At 41.1% G+C, this 16,985-nt stretch overlaps 1 protein-coding gene and 1 long non-coding RNA gene across 5 annotated transcripts in view; one reads left to right on the top strand and one right to left on the bottom strand.

The window, feature by feature from the left end:
• LOC133540566 (uncharacterized) overlaps nt 1-16,520 on the top strand; it is a 47,266-nt gene extending 30,746 nt beyond the window's left edge. For all 4 annotated transcript variants that reach the window (XR_009803664.1, XR_009803663.1, XR_009803662.1 and 1 more), the window contains 2 exons: nt 10,508-10,635; nt 10,728-16,520. This is a non-coding gene — a long non-coding RNA (uncharacterized LOC133540566). The remainder of the gene's footprint in view (nt 1-10,507; nt 10,636-10,727) is intronic.
• Nucleotides 1-16,985, bottom strand: part of LOC133540574 (arf-GAP with coiled-coil, ANK repeat and PH domain-containing protein 2-like) — a 1,007,806-nt gene that overhangs the window by 416,565 nt on the left and 574,256 nt on the right. The window lies entirely within an intron of this gene.

The following is a 16,985-nucleotide window of genomic DNA, read 5'->3' on the forward strand; positions in this document are numbered from 1 at the left end:
AGTCCAGTTCAAAGCGGATCCAAGACAGCAGCGAGAGTCCCGTCCACAGGAAACCATCCCAAGCGTAGGCGGATCAGCAGCGTAGAGATGTCCCCAACCGATACACAGGCGATCGGTCTATCCTGGGTCCCGACGAGCGGTCCATCCTGGGTCTCGACTCTGGACAACCAGTACTTCATCCACGGTCATCGGACCGGACCCCCTCCACAAGGGTGGGGGTGACATAGGAGAAAAAGAAAAGAAGCGGTGGATTAACTGGTCTAAAAAGGAGGTCTATTTAAAGGCTAGAGTATACAAATGAGTTTTAAGGTGAGACTTAAATGCTTCTACTGAGGTAGCATCTCGAACTGTTACCGGGAGGGCATTCCAGAGTACTGGAGCCCGAACGGAAATCAATCAATCAATCAATCAATCAATCAATCAATGTTTATTTATACAGCCCTAAATCACAAATGTCTCAAAGGACTGTACAAACCATTACGACTACAACATCCTCGGAAGAACCCACATAAGGGCAAGGAAAACTCACACCCAGTGGGCAGGGAGAATTCACAACCAGTGGGACGCCAGTGACAAAGCTGACTATGAGAAACCTTGGAGAGGACCTCAGATGTGGGCAACCCCCCCTCTAGGAGACCGAAAGCAATGGATGTCGAGCGGGTCTAACATGATACTGTGAAAGTTCAATCCATAGTGGCTCTAACACAGCCGCGAGAGTCCAGTTCAAAGCGGATCCAAGACAGCAGCGAGAGTCCCGTCCACAGGAAACCATCCCAAGCGGAGGCGGATCAGCAGCGTAGAGATGTCCCCAACCGATACACAGGCGAGCGGTCCATCCTGGGTCCCGACGAGCGGTCCATCCTGGGTCTCGACTCTGGACAGCCAGTACTTCATCCACGGTCATCGGACCGGACACCCTCCTCAAGGGAGGGAGGGACGTAGGAGAAAAAGAAAAGAAGCAGCAGATCAACTGGTCTAAAAAGGAGGTCTATTTAAAGGCTAGAGTATACAAATTAGTTTTAAGGTGAGACTTAAATGCTTCTACTGAGGTGGCATCTCGAACTGTTCCCGGGAGGGCATTCCAGAGTACTGGAGCCCGAGCGGAAAACGCTCTATAGCCCGCAGACTTTTTTTGGGCTCTAGGAATCACTAATAAGCCGGAATCTTTTGAACGCAGATTTCTTGCCATGACATACGGTACAATACAATCGGCAAGATAGGATGGAGCTAGACCGTGTAGTATTTTATACGTAAGTAGTAAAACCTTAAAGTCACATCTTAAGTGCACAGGAAGCCAGTGCAGGTGAGCCAGTACAGGCGTAATGTGATCAAACTTTCTTGTTCTTGTCAAAAGTCTAGCAGCCGCATTTTGTACCAACTGTAATCTTTTAATGCTAGACATGGGGAGACCCGAAAATAATACGTTACAGTAATCGAGACGAGACGTAACAAACGCATGGATAATGATCTCAGCGTCTTTAGTGGACAAAATGGAGCGAATTTTACCGATATTACCTCGTGGCTCCCTGGAGTTTAAAAAAGAAATGCTTACAAATTTTTGTTTTATTATGGTTTCTTTAAAAGGAAAAAAAACTTCCTAACTGTTAGAAATCCCACTGTTTGTATTAAACATGCTTTACTGTTGGCGAGCGCCACTTTGTCCTAACTTTAGCAGTCTTTGATTACAAGTACAACTTTCTACGACACTGCCACAGAAAAAACGTGTTCCATGCCACTCCTTCATTTTGTCCACCAAACATTTTATACAGTGCGTGAATGCACAAAGGTGAGCTTTGTTGAAGTTATTGACTTGTGTGGAGTGCATGGCGTAGTGGGTAGAGCGGCCGTGCCAGAAACCTGAGGGTTGCAGGTTCGCTTCCCACCTATTGACATCCAAATCGCTGCCGTTGTGTCCTTGGGCAGGACACTTCACCCTTGCCCCCGGTGAATGAATGACGAATGAATGATTGGTGGTGGTCGGAGGGGCCGTAGGCGCAAACTGGCAGCCACGCTTCCGTCAGTCTACCCCAGGGCAGCTGTGGTTACAGATGTAGCTTACCACCACCAGGTGTGAATGAATGATGGGTTCCCACTACTTTGAGTATCTAACAATAGAAAAGCGCGATATAAATCTAATCCATTATTATTATTATATTTGGTCACTGCATGATTGCAAGCTATCTGGACTAAGTGTATGTACATCATTGCATCATTATGCTACGTTTGTAGGTAAATGTGAGCTAATTTAGTTTCCTTTACTTATGTCCTCTGTGTATTTAATGTATATTTGCCTGTCTCATGACACATGATGTGTATATAAAATTGGCTGCATTTCTAATAGTTGTTTGTGCCATATTGTTCCAGACCACAGCAAACGTTACCTAACTTGGAAAGATTGTAATAAATCCATTAGAAGAAGTAAGCCTGCCGTTTCCTTTATCTTGGACACACACATTCATACAAACCCTGTTTCAATATGAGTTGGGAAATTGTGTTGAATGTAAATATAAACAGAATACAATGATTTGCAAATCCTTTTCAACCCATATTCAATTGAATGCACTACAAAAACAAGATATTTGATGTTCAAACTCATAAACTTTATTTTTTTTGCCAAAAATAACAGAAGAAGACAGAAGCCGGCGGCGTTTCTGGATGTTGTTGATAAGTGGCTTTCGCTATGCATAGTAGAGCTTTAACTTGCACTTACAGATGTAGCGATGTACTGTATTTAGTGACAGTGGTTTTTGGAAGTGTTCCTGAGACCATGTGGTGATATCCTTTAGAGATTGATGTCGGTTTTTGATACAGTGCCGCCTGAGGGATCGAAGGTCACGGTCATTCATTGTTGGTTTCCGGCCATGCCGCTTACGTGGAGTGATTTCTCCAGATTATCTGAACCTTTTGATAATATTATGGACCGTAGATGTTGAAATCCCTACATTTCTTGCAATTGCACTTTGAGAAACGTTGTTCTTAAACTGTTTGACTATTTGCTCACACAGTTGTGGACAAAGGGGTGTACCTCGCCCCATCCTTTCTTGTGAAAGACTGAACATTTTTTGGTAAGCTGTTTTTATACCCAATCATGGCACCCACCTGTTCCCAATTAGCCTGCACACCTGTTTGATGTTCCAAATAAGAGTTTGATGAGCATTCCTCAACTTTATCAGTATTTATTGCCACCTTTCCCAACTTCTTTGCCCCGTTTTGCTGGCTTCGAATTCTAAAGTTAATGATTATTTGCAACAACAAAAACAATTTATCAGTTTTAACATCAAATATGTTGTCTTTGTAGCATATTCAACTGAATATGAGTTGAAAATGATTTGCAAATCATTGTATTCCGTTTATATTTACATCTAACACAATTTTCCAACTAATATGGAAACGGGGTTTGGATCTTTGGCCATTCTATGCCCAGAGTTATCTCACCCTCTGAGAAGCCTCTGTTTTGCTAATGTTTTTCAATGTTGTAAAAATGTGTAGATTACTGTCAACATTTCTGTCAAGGAAGATTTGCGTCAGTCTTTGAAACATAATCATTTTGAAAGTAGACTACTATGGACACTTACATCATGTGTTGCTTTTATTATAACACTTACAAAAGGCTTTTATTTATTGGAGGCTTCAGATAGATTTTTTTTTGGTGTATTTTTGGTCCAATATGGCTCTGTAAACAGACTATCTGTGACACAGCATAAAGTAGCCTTCCGGAGATGTCATTTCACACTATCTTTGTTCTTTTCCTCTTACCGCGTGCTGAAACTGCGGAAGTCATCTTTTTCGCCGTGCGGCAGTTTGGCCTTTTTGGGGGTCCTTTAGTGGTGGGGGACTTTCATTCTGTGTGGAGGTTGTTTATCTCTCCAATTGCCGGGTCGGTGGTCTCTGGGCTGCGTCTTGTGTAGTATGTTGTTTCTTCTCCAAGATGAAGGTCCATAACGCTCAAAATGGCTGACTGAATGATTGTGTGAGCGCGTTTTATTTAATATGAAAAATAGAAATGTCCGATAATATTGGAGTGACGATATTATCGGCCGATAAATGCTTTAAAATGTAATATCGGAAATTATCTGTAACGGTTTCAAAAAGTAAAATGTATGTCTTTTTAAAACACAGCCGTATGGAGAAGTATAGAGCGCCAATAAACATTAAAGGGGAACATTATCACAATTTCAAAATTAAAAACAATAAAAATCAGTTCCCAGTGGCATTTCAAAATTTTACCAGTCTCCGAATATCCCTAAAAAAAAGCTTTAAAGTGCTTGATTTTCGCTATTTGCGATGCCACTATCCATTTCCCTGTGACGTCATACAGTGCTGCCAATGTAAACAAACAATGGTGAATAGCACAGCAAGCTATAGCGACATTAGCTCGGATTTAGACTCGGATTTCAGCAGTTTAAGCGATTCAACAGATTACGCATGTATTAAAACGGATGGTTGGAGTATGAAAGTATTGAAGAAGAAACTGAAGCTTTTGAGCGAATAGCTATTGACGCTATTCATAGCCATAGCATGGCCGAATAGCTGCGTTAGCATCGCCGGTAAAATGTGCGGACCAAACGATCAGGACTTTCGCATCTTGTGACACTGGAGCAACTTAAATCTGTCGATTGGTAAGTGTTTTTTTCGCATTAAATGTGGGTGGAAGGAAACTTAATATAGTTGCAAATGCATCTGCAGGTTATCCATACATCTCTGTGCCATGTCTGCTTTAGCACCGCCGGTAAATAGCATGTTAGCATCGATTAGCGTAGCATTTTAGCATCGATTAGCTGGCAGTCAACATCAACAAAACTCACCTTTGTGATTTCTGAAACTTTATCGTTACAAATGCATCTGCAGGTTATCAACACATCTCTGTGCCATGTCTGCTTCAGCACCGCCGGTAAAGAGCATGTTAGCGTCGATTAGCGTAGCATGTTAGCATCTATTAGCTCGCAGTCATGCCGCGACCAAATATGTCTGATTAGCACATAAGTCAACATCAACAAAACTCACCTTTGTGATTTCGTTGACTTTATCGTTGCAAATGCATCTGCAGGTTATCCATACATCTCTGTGCCATGTCTGTCATCGCCGGTAAAATGTGGAGCCACTTTGGTACATTCAATGGGGGTCTGGCGGCAGACGCTTTCGCATCTTCGGGCCAGTGGTGCAACTTGAATCCCTCCCTGTTAGTGTTGTTACACCCTCCGACAACACACCGACGAAGCATGATGTCTCCAAGGTTCCAAAAAATAGTCGAAAAAACGGAAAATAACAGAGCTGAGACCCAATGTTTACAATGGGTTGAAAATGAAAATGGCGGCTGTATTACCTCGGCGACGTCACATTCTGACGTCATCCCCTCCAGAGCGATAAACAGAAAGGCGTTTAATTCGCCAAAATTCACCCATTTAGAGTTCCGAAATCGGTTAAAAAAATATATGGTCTTTTTTCTGCACCATCAAGGTATATATTGACGCTTACATAGGTCTAGTGATAATGTTCCCCTTTAAAGGCACTGCTTTTGCGTGCCGGTAAGTCACATAATATCCAAGTTTTTTCACACACACAAGTGAATGCAACGTGTACTTGGTCAACAGCCATACAGGTCACACTGAGGGTAGCCGTATAAACAACTTTAACACTGTTGCAAATATGCGCCACACTGTGAACCCACACCAAACAAGAATAACAAACACATTTTGGGAGAACATCAGCAACATAAACAAAACAGAACAAATACCCTGAACCCTTTGCAGCACTAACTCTTCCGGGACGCTACAATGTACACCCCCGTCTCAAATTCCAAGCTGCTGTTTTGAGGCATGTTAAAAAAAAAAAATGCACTTTGGGACTAAAATAATAAATATGGCAGTGTCATGCTGGCATTTTGTTCCATAACTTGATTTATTTTGGAAAACCTTGTTACATTGTTAATGCATCCAGCGCGGGCATCACAACAAAATTAGGCATAATAATGTGTTAATTCCACGACTGTATATATCGGTATCAGTTGATTTCGGGATCGGTAATTAGGAGTTGGACAATATTCGATATCGGCAAAAATGCCATTATCGGACATCCCTAAAGAAAATGTCAATGTTCCACCATGACCCGTTCGACAATTTCATTGGCCTGATGTGAATCAATCAATCAATCAATCAATCAATGTTTACTTATATAGCCCTAAATCACTAGTGTCTCAAAGGGCTGCACAAACCACAACACAAACCACTACGACCTCCTCGGTAGGGTCACTTAAGGGCAAGAAAACTCACACCCGGTGGGACGTCGGTGACAATGATGGCTAAGAATCTTGGAGAGGACGAAAGCAATGGATGTCAAGCGGGTCTAACATGATACTGTGAAAGTTCAATCCATGATGGATCCAACACAGTCGCGAGAGTCCAGTCCAAAGCGGATCCAACACAGCAGCGAGAGTCCCGTTCACAGCGGAGCCAGCAGGAAACCATCCCAAGCGGAGGCGGGTCAGCAGCGCAGAGATGTCCCCAGCCGATACACAGGCAAGCAGTACATGGCCACCGGATCGGACCGGACCCCCTCCACAAGGGAGAGTGGGACATAAGAGAAAAAGAAAAGAAACGGCAGATCAACTGGTCTAAAAAGGGAGTCTGCGAACCTGGAACAATCCATGAATTAGCCGTAGCATTGTATAAAGCTCAATCTTCCACACACATCTGTGGCATGACTTGGCTGAAACCGGAAGAAGATCCACCTATGACTATCTGTTGGCTTCCCGACGGCCAGGACTCCCACATTATCTATTCATTTGAACAATTTTTAACATCCATTGCATCCGATCACCCTGAAAGTGGGGTCCCTACGTCTGCGGCCCCTTCGCAAGGTTTCTTCTTTTCCCCAGCTGGAGTCTTTTGAGTTTTTTCTTGGATGTGGGTTTAGATCAAAGGATGTTGTTGTTAGTTCGTAAAATCTTTTGAGACACTTTTGATTAAGGGCTGTATAAATACATGTTGATTGATTGATGAAAGCGCATGGTTGAGAATGATCCCCAGAGTTCAAAGAAAGTCTGGTGCTTTTGGTGTACGGTCTTGGTCTCTGTTGCGATGGACGGACTGAAACCACGCCAATCACAACAGACCTCTGGACCTTGAATTTAAGACAACCCGTCTTTTCCAAGGGATAAACAAGAGTTTTATATTTGTGTGAGAGAAATTTCCAGTACACTGACAACATTGTATGGTAATGTCGAGGCTGTATAGAAAGGCTCCACTGTTGGCGTCGTTTGAATAGTCATGATTCATCAAGTAGGATGAAGTTAGTGACTTTTCTCGACGGTCTTTTCACATCACGCTGTTTCTCAACTTCATTAAAACGCTAGCATGCTTTTCACTTCCTTTACAGACTTCCTGTACTGTCTTTGAGGCGTAGCTGATACTTTAACTGCTCTGTTTTTTTTGTTTGTTTTTTTACCAAATGTGGTAAGAACGATCACATCCAGCCTGAACTGAAACGTGTCAACTTCTTCTTGACATTGCATGCTACTCACGTGGTGCAGTAGTACTACTATAGAGAGGTACTGCATTTGCTTTTCTACTGGAAATGTACTTTTTACCAGCAGTTCTGTTCCTCATAAGCACCCATATAAAGTTCATGCACCGCTACAAAATCCATTGATAATATGGAAGGAAAATTTTTATTGAAATCTCTGCAAAATTGAACCTTGAAAATGGCCAAAGTCAGGTTTTTACCACCCCAGTTGAGAATCCATGCCATAAAAATCATACAGTGTAGAGTAAAGTTTACTTGGTCCTTGCCTATTTGTAGGAAATTAAAACAATTTATTTGCTATTTGCAAATGAGATAGTCGCAAAGAGTTCTGAAACTATGAATCCAAGTCTCCAAATTTAATCCACTCAACATTTTCCAGCAGGAAGATGCTTTGACAATATGTGATTTTGCATAACTACACGTTTTTTGTAAAGACAATATTGTCTACGTACTGTATTATGTTTGAAGGTTTAGAGCAGGGGTGTCATGAAAAAAGGGAGATTTTTTTGACTTGGTGCACTAATTGTAAGTGTGTCTTGTGTTTTTCATGTTGATTTAATAAAAAAATAAAAAATTATAGAAAATTATTCTGCGGCCCGGTCGGTACCAATCGTGCTAAAGGACCCAGGAGAAGGCAAAATGTATGTTAAAGTGCCCTCTTAGGAGCCAACATGTATTCTATAGCGCCCTCTTAGGGCCCCAAATGTATTCTATAGTGCCCTCTTAGTACCCAAAATGTATGCTAAAGTTCCCTCTTCGATGCCGAAATGTATGCTAACGTGCCCTCTTAGGTCCCAAAATGTATGCTAAATTGCCCTCTTAGGTCCCAAAATGTATGTTAAAGTGCCCTCTTAGGTCCCAAAATGTATGCTATAGTGCCCTCTTAGGTCCCAAAATGTATGTCAAAGTGCCCTCTTTGGAGCCAAAATGTATGCTATAGTGCCCTCTTAGGTCCCAAAATGTATGCAATATTGCCTTCTTAGGTCCCAAAATGTATGTTAAAGTGCCCTCTTAGGTCACAAAATGTATGTTAAAGTGCCCTTTTAGGAGCCGAAATGTATGTTAAAGTGCCCTCTTAGGTCCCAAAATGTATCCTATATTGCCCTCTTAGGTCCCAAAATGTATGTTAAAGTGCCCTCTTAGGTCCCAAAATGTATGCTATAGTGCCCTCTTAGGTCCCAAAATGTATGTTAAAGTGCCCTCTTAGGTCCCAAAATGTATGTTAAAGTGCCCTCTCAGGTCCCAAAATGTATGTTAAAGTGCCCTCTTAGGTCCCAAATGTATGTTAAAGTGCCCTCTTAGGTCCCAAAATGTATGCTATAGTGCCCTCTTAGGTCCCAAAATGTATGTTAAAGTGCCCTCTTAGGTCACAAAATGTATGTTAAAGTGCCCTCTTTGGAGCCAAAATGTATGCTATAGTGCCCTCTTAGGTCACAAAATGTATGCTATATTGCCTTCTTAGGTCCCAAAATGTATGTTAAAGTGCCCTCTTAGGTCACAAAATGTATGTTAAAGTGCCCTTTTAGGAGCCGAAATGTATGCTATAGTGCCCTCTTAGGTCCCAAAATGTATGTTAAAGTGCCCTCTTAGGTCCCAAAATGTATGCTATATTGCCTTCTTAGGTCCCAAAATGTATGTTAAAGTGCCCTCTTTGGAGCCAAAATGTATGCTATAGTGCCCTCTTAGGTCACAAAATGTATGCTATATTGCCTTCTTAGGTCCCAAAATGTATGTTAAAGTGCCCTCTTAGGTCACAAAATGTATGTTAAAGTGCCCTTTTAGGAGCCGAAATGTATGCTATAGTGCCCTCTTAGGTCCCAAAATGTATGCTATAGTGCCCTCTTAGGTCACAAAATGTATGCTATATTGCCTTCTTAGGTCCCAAAATGTATGTTAAAGTGCCCTCTTAGGTCACAAAATGTATGTTAAAGTGCCCTTTTAGGAGCCGAAATGTATGCTATAGTGCCCTCTTAGGTCCCAAAATGTATGCTATATTGCCCTCTTAGGTCCCAAAATGTATGTTAAAGTGCCCTCTTAGGAGCCCAAATGTATGCTAAAGTGCCCTCTTAGGTCCCAAAATATATGCTATAGTGTCCTCTTAGGTCCCAAAATATATGCTATAGTGTCCTCTTAGGTCCCAAAATATATGCTATAGTGTCCTCTTAGGTCCCAAAATGTATGCTATAGTGCCCTCTTAGGAACCAACTGCTGAAGTGCCCACAGAGAAGGCAACATGCATGTTATAGTGTCCTCCTCAGGATCAAAACTTGCTTAAGTGTCCTTCGGGTTGGGAAAACACTAAATTGCCCTTTGGGGTTGAAAACTTAGTAAGCTGCAGGTGTTTGATGGACAATATTGATTCTAGTGAAGGTATACAAGCTTTCCCAGAGTCGTTTTGTGGCATTGACAATTTAACAGCATGTTCACATTGGATACAGTTTGCATGGCCATTAGCTCATTTTGGATGTATTTCTTACATTTTTATTGTCTTGCAAATGAACATATTTAATAAACGATGGAATAATTGACAGCAACCAGGCAGTAAAATAAATAATAAATATTCAGTTTTCAACATACTTACTCTCGTGCAGTCACACGTCAGTCAGGGCACGCCTGCACCAAAGCACCCTGCTGTAAACCTGAACTACTGACTATCCCATCTGAGGTAGTGTAGTATGTGGGAGAAAAAAAATTAGGCAGGCTCAATGCTAAATAGCAAAACATAACAGGCTGTTTCTGAAGTGATCAAGTATGCATTAATAATCAATGGTTCACACATAAAAAGTTTTCCCCAAACTTTTTGTAGATTGTGCTGTTGCCTCTTTTTCTGTTATGGACATTTCTTTCTTGTTAAAAGTTTAGGAACAGTGTTGATACAGCTCAGACAAATAGATTGTATTTGCATTTTAGCATCAAGACCATTCATTAATGGTATCATGGCAATAATGCATGACGTTGTTTTGTTTGTTTATGTTTTGTTTTGGAGATGACCCCAGTGTACCGTCTGGCACCTGGTTGGCCTTTGGACCGCCACACCCAAACTTACTGAGTCATAAGTCATAAGAACAGCACTCGGGTGAGGACGTTCACGCCCAACTACAAGTTTACACAAAGGTGACATCCAGCGGGAGAGTCTAACTAGTTAAATAAATAAAACAGTGCAATGATCAACACTTAAGTCGTGTTTTACTTGTCTCTCTTTTTAGGTCTGCAGCTGTTTCCAAACCACACTGTTGGACGATGTTGCCCTTCTCCAGTCAGGAGGGTCAAGAAAATCCCCACCCAGGACCTTGACCTGTGCTCCTTGATATCTGCTTCCCCCTTCTGGCTGGACTAGCTTACAGCATCTTTCTCCTAAAGGCCAGCACTAAAAAGTTAAAGTTAAAGGCCTACTGAAACCCACTACTACCGACCACTCAGTCTGATAGTTTATATATCAATGATGAAATATTAACATTGCAACACATGCCAATACAGCCTTTTTAGTTTACTAAATTGCAATTTTAAATTTCCCGGGAGTTTCTTGTTGAAAACGTCGTGTAATGATAACGTGTACGCAAGACGTCACAGGCTGTTAGGAATATGAGCGCTGCACACACACACAGCTAAAAGTCGTCTGCTTTAACAGCATAATTATACAGTTGTTGGACATCTGTGTTGCTGAATCTTTTGCAATTTGTTCAATTAATATTGGAGAAGTCACAGTAGAAAGATGGAGTTGGGAAGCTTTAGCCTTTAGCCACACAAACACACGGTGATTCCGTGTTTAAAATTCCTGGAGGTGAAACTTTCCCATGGATCAGAGCGCGGCCAAGCCAACGTGGATCCCTACCGAATGTCAACCAGCAGGTTTCGGTGAGAAAATTGTGGTTAAAAAGTCAGTTCTTAACGGAGAAAAGCTGAGCTTCTGCCGTCGACTCCCCTGAGACACCCGTGGAGACACCCTTACGACTATCAGGTACTATTTAACTCACTAAAACACTAGCAACACAATAGAAAGATAAGGGATTTCCCAGAATTATCCTAGTAAATGTGTCTAAAAACATCGGAATCCGTCCCAATGCAATCGCGTTTTTTTTTTCATTTAACATTTTTTTTTTTTTTTTCAAGTCGCTATCAATATCCTCAAACACAAATCTTTCATCCTCGCTCAAATTAATGGGAAAATTGTTGTTTTCTCGGTCTGAATAGCTCTTGCTGTTGGAGGCTCCCATTATAAACAATGTGAGGATGTGAGGAGCCCCCACACTTGTGACGTCATCATCTGCGACTTCCGGTAAAGGCAGGGCTTTTCTCTTAGCACCGAAAGTTGCGAACTTTATCGTGGATGTTCTCTACTAAATCCTTTCAGCAAAATATGCCAATATCGCGAAATGATCAAGTATGACACATAGAATGGACCTGTTATCCCGGTTTAAATAAGAAAATCTCAGTCTGATAGTTTATATATCAATGATGAAATATTAATATTGCAACACATGCCAATACGGCCTTTTTAGTTTACTAAATTGCAATTTTAAATTTCCCGTGGAGTTTCTTGTTGAAAACGTCGAGGAATGATGACGCGTATGATGACGTGTGTTTGTGACGTTATTGGTTGAAGGGGACATATTAGCTCAGCACCACTTGCGGCTAAAAGTCGTCTCTTTTCATCGCATAATTACATGGTAATTTGGACATCTGTGTTGCTGAATCTTTTGCAATTTCTTCAATTAATAATGGAGACTATAAAGAACAATGCTGTTGGTGGAAAGCGGTGGATTGCAGTTGTCTTTAGCACCGAGACACAGACGGGGTTTCTTTGTTTGTTGTGAAGCTTTAACACAGAGCGGTCAAGCGAACATGTTTCTCTACGTCAACCAGCATGTTTTTGGATGGGAAAATTGTGATATTAAGTCAGCTCCTACCGGAGACGTGAGTGGAATATGCGTCCTTCTGCAGTAGCAGTCAAAAAAGGCAGCTGTGAGCTTGGCTCCTCGGCTTCTCTCTGAGACACTGGCGTGTTCACCGCAGCCATCCGACTTTGAGGTATGTCTTTACAATCTCACTAAAACACTATTAAAACAATAAGCAGATAAGGGATCTTACAGAATTATCCTAGTAAATGTGTCTAATTACATCCGAAACGCTCACACTGCCGCCGCCCGGAGACGTCGCTTTTTATGTATTTATTTATTTTTTAGTCCTTCACTATCAATATCCTCATCCACAAATTTTTCATCCTCGATCAAATTAATGGGGAAGTTGTCGCTTTCTCGGTCCGAATTGCTCTTACTGTGAGGATGTGAGGAGCCCTCACACCGGTGACGTCACGCGCACATATTTCCGGTAAAGGCAAGGCTTTTTTATTAGTGACCAAAAGTTGCGAACTTTATCGTCGATGTTCTCTACTAAATCCTTTCAGCAAAAATATGGCAATATCGCGAAATGATCAAGTATGACACATAGAATGGACCTGCTATCCCCGTTTAAAAAAGAAAATCTCATTTCAGTAGGCCTTTAATGCATCCAGCGGGGCATCACAACAAAATTAAGCATAATTCGACGACTGTATATATCGGTATCTGTTGATATCGGAATCGGTAATTAAGAGCTGGACAATATCGGTATATCGGCCAAAAAAACATTATCGGACATCTCTACTTAAAGGCCTACTGAAACCCACTACTACTGACCATGCAGTCTGATAGTTTATATATCAATGATGAAATATTAACATTGCAACACATGCCAATACGGCCTTTTTAGTTTACTAAATTACAATTTTAAATTTCCCACAAGTTTCTTGTTGAAAACGTCGCGGAATGATGACGCGTGCACGTGACGTCACGGACTGTCAGGAAATATTAGCGCTGCACTACTAGCGGCTAAAAGTCGTTTGCTTTAATCGCATAATTACACAGTAGTTTGGACATCTATGTTGCTGAATCTTTTGCAATGTGTTCATTTAATAATGGACACTATAAAGAACAATGCTGTTGGTGGAAAGCGGTGGATTGCAGCTGTCTTTAGCACCGAGACACAGCCGATGTTTCTTTGTTGTGAAGCAGAGCGGTCAAGCGAACATGTTTTCTCTACGTCAACCAGCATGTTTTTGGATGGGAAAATTGTGATGTATATCTTACCAGGGACATCATTGGATTATTCGTCGTCCTGCAGCAGCTGTCAAAAAAGGCAGCTGTGAGCTTGGCTCCTCGGCTTCTCTCTAAGACACTGCGTGTTCACCGCAACAATCAGACCTCCAGGTATATCTTTACAATCTCACTAAAACACTTTTAAAACAATAAGCAGATAAGGAATCTTCCAGAATTATACTAGTAAATGTGTCTAATTACATCTGAAATGCTCACACTTCCGCCGCCCGGAGCCGTCGCTTATTTTATTTATTTATTTATTTTTTTCTAGTCTTTCACTATCAATATCCTAATTCAGTTGGTGTGGCGAAATTATTCTCTGCATTTGACCCATCACCCTTGATCACCCCCTGGGCGGTGAGGGGAGCAGCGGTGGCCACGCCCAGGAATCATTTTGGTGATTTAACCCCCAATTAGTAGTTTATTTGGACATTGTGACCACTGACTGTACATCCATCCATCCATCCATTTTCTACCCCTTGTCCCTTTTGGGGACGCGGGGGGTCTCTTGAGCCTATCTCAGCTGCATTCGGGCGGTAGGCGGGGTACACCCTGGACAAGTCGCCACCTGTACATACATTTATTTATTTACGCAATTGGGTTTTAACAACATGCAATGCAAAAGTAGAGCAGATATAACAGTCGTCTTTACCCAGTATGTGTTCAACACACCTGGCACCTGTTCAATTTGTGCTCATTTTTGCATTTGTATGATCCTGATTGGCTATCGTCTGCTTCGGACCGTTCACTACTGGCTCAAGATCACCACAATTTTATGTCATTTATTATCTGTAGCATTTGATATCAAATAGTGTTACATTTAAATGTATATAAATTGGCTTGAACGGGATGAAGAGTCTCCATCTAGTGGTTGTGGCCCCAAACTACAGCATGGAGAGTTTTGTTTGTGCCAGGAACACTGCAAATGTTGGTATTGATCCAACACCTAATAAAGAGCTGGAACTGACAAAACCGGTAAACGTGTTCAAATTTAAATATGTAAAAAATGGTTTCAGAAGTGGGATCTTTAAATCAATATAATACAAATGAAAGAATTATAGTTAAATTAAGGGTCACCGATTTTTGATTGCGTAAGGATTCAATATCATTCATTCAAACCCTTCTGTGTCCAACAACTTATTAGCTTAGTTTGTAAACAATACAACAATAAGACCAACACAATAAACATAAACATGAAAAATAACTGAATACAATCAATATTATCACACTAGTATTGATCCGATATAACCCTTCAGTATTGATACCATCAGGGTTTCCCATAATTTTATTTAATAATAATAATAATAATAATAATAATTATAGATTTGATTTGTAAAAGCACTTTACATTGAGCAAACAACCTCAAAGTGCTACAGTGTATTAAAAAACAAATAAATAAAAAGGTAATAAAAATAAATAAAAATAAAAATTAAAACAGCCTAATAGCTAGAACTAGTATGCATATATCTATGTATAAGGCTTTTTTTTTTTTAAAGGAGGGGTTTTAAGCCATTTTTAAAAGCTTACACAGTCTGTGGTGCCCTCAGGTGGTCAGGCAGAGCGTTCCACAGACTTGGAGCGGCGGAGCAGAAAGTATGGTCCCCCATTGTCCGTACATTTGTCCTCGGAGGTTGGAGGAGGTTAGCCTGCCCGGAGCGGAGATGTCGTGTGGAGGATTTAGGGGGGCATTTCCATGGAGGCACAGGTGGGTTAGTAGGGAGACTTTGTATTCAATCCTGAGTGGAACAGAAAGCCAGTGAAGGGATTTGAGAATTGGTGTGATATGGTCGTATTTCCGCACTCTCCTCAGGATCCTAGCAGCACAATTCTGTCTGAATTGCAACTTCTGGATGTTCTTTCTGGGGATCACAACAAGAAGTGCATTGCAGTAGTCGAGCTTGGGGGAGACAAAGGCATCGACGAGCCTCTCGGCATTAGAGAGAGTGAGTGAGGGGCGGGGTTAAGGAATGTTCCTGAGTTGGTCGAAGGAGGTCTTGCACAGTTGTTTTATTTGAGCCTCAGAGGTCAGGTGAGGGTCCATTTTAACATCCAAATTAGTGACTGAGGATGAGAGGTGAATGTCGTGGCCGGAGAAAGTGATGCTGGGGATGGTGTATTTCCTGTTAGTGGGCCGCCAAAGGGAAATTTAAGGGTTTAAAAAAATGTTTTAAACTTTTTTTAGATTTTGCAATACAGTAGGTAACACTAACGTTCCAGGTGATATATCCATTTAGCATCTCTGTCTTCATGGGCATTGTCATGCTTGGACTTGGTCTTGGTTTGTTTTCCCGAGGTGCAAAGCAAATGGAGTGGAAACGGCGTGAGGTAAAGACATTTTTATTTTAACACTAAAACTAAAAACAGGAACCAACAAAAGGCGCGCACAATGGCGGTACAAAAAACTGGGCTATGAAACAAAAGACTAGCACAAAGACTATAAACTACAAACATGAAACAAAAACACTTGCGCAGTGGCATGAATAACAAAAACTTACGTGGACAAAATGGACAGCATTGCAAGGCATGAAGCAGATAATCGAGGGCGGGAATGAGGTGGCAAGGTGAAAATCAATGGGTTGGCATGGAAACAAACAAAACCAGGAAATGCAAAACGTGAAGCAAGAGTCCAAAAACAAAACAAAACATGATCAAACATAAAACCAGATTCACAGGCGTGACAGGTATGCAGAATATATGTCGATGATCAAAACGGCCACAATACTGTGAGGGGAAGATGCAAATATAATTATTCTGCTCACGCAACGTGTTTCTTCAACACTGATCACGGGTTTGCCCGTGCTGCAAAGACAGACGATGGACAGAGAATCCTACACTGTCAGAAACAAATTAAAAATATTAGACATATTGTCTATTCAGAGATTTCCTTTCATAATTTTATAGCAGTGTGTGCCTGGATGACTTAAAGGGCCGATTAAAATTAATTCAACTGATGCGTTTTTGTGTCTGTTGACGTTTTATTTTTAATATATAATGTATTATCGCAAACTTGAAGTATGCATTTTTTTGAGCGCACACCTTCAGTGCCAAAAAAAGGAAAGAAAAGAAAAGTTTTATTTTTTGACAACGCACTGCAGTACTGCTTTTAAAATGTCCATAAACAGTGGTAAATGTATCCTGCTTGTTTGAAAACATAGAAAAACTCCCCAGGTAGTAACATATGATCGTGCAGTACGCATACTGTAGCACTTCATAGATATAAGACTCTTTGAGGAGTACAAAGCTAGCGGTCAATATTCCTTTTTCATTAAAGTTTGGTGAGTATATATATATATATATATATATATATATATGTAGGTGTGGGAAAAATCA

This window comes from Nerophis ophidion, linkage group LG22 (genome assembly GCF_033978795.1).
Source record: "Nerophis ophidion isolate RoL-2023_Sa linkage group LG22, RoL_Noph_v1.0, whole genome shotgun sequence".
In the NCBI taxonomy this organism is placed as follows: Eukaryota; Metazoa; Chordata; class Actinopteri; order Syngnathiformes; family Syngnathidae; genus Nerophis; species Nerophis ophidion.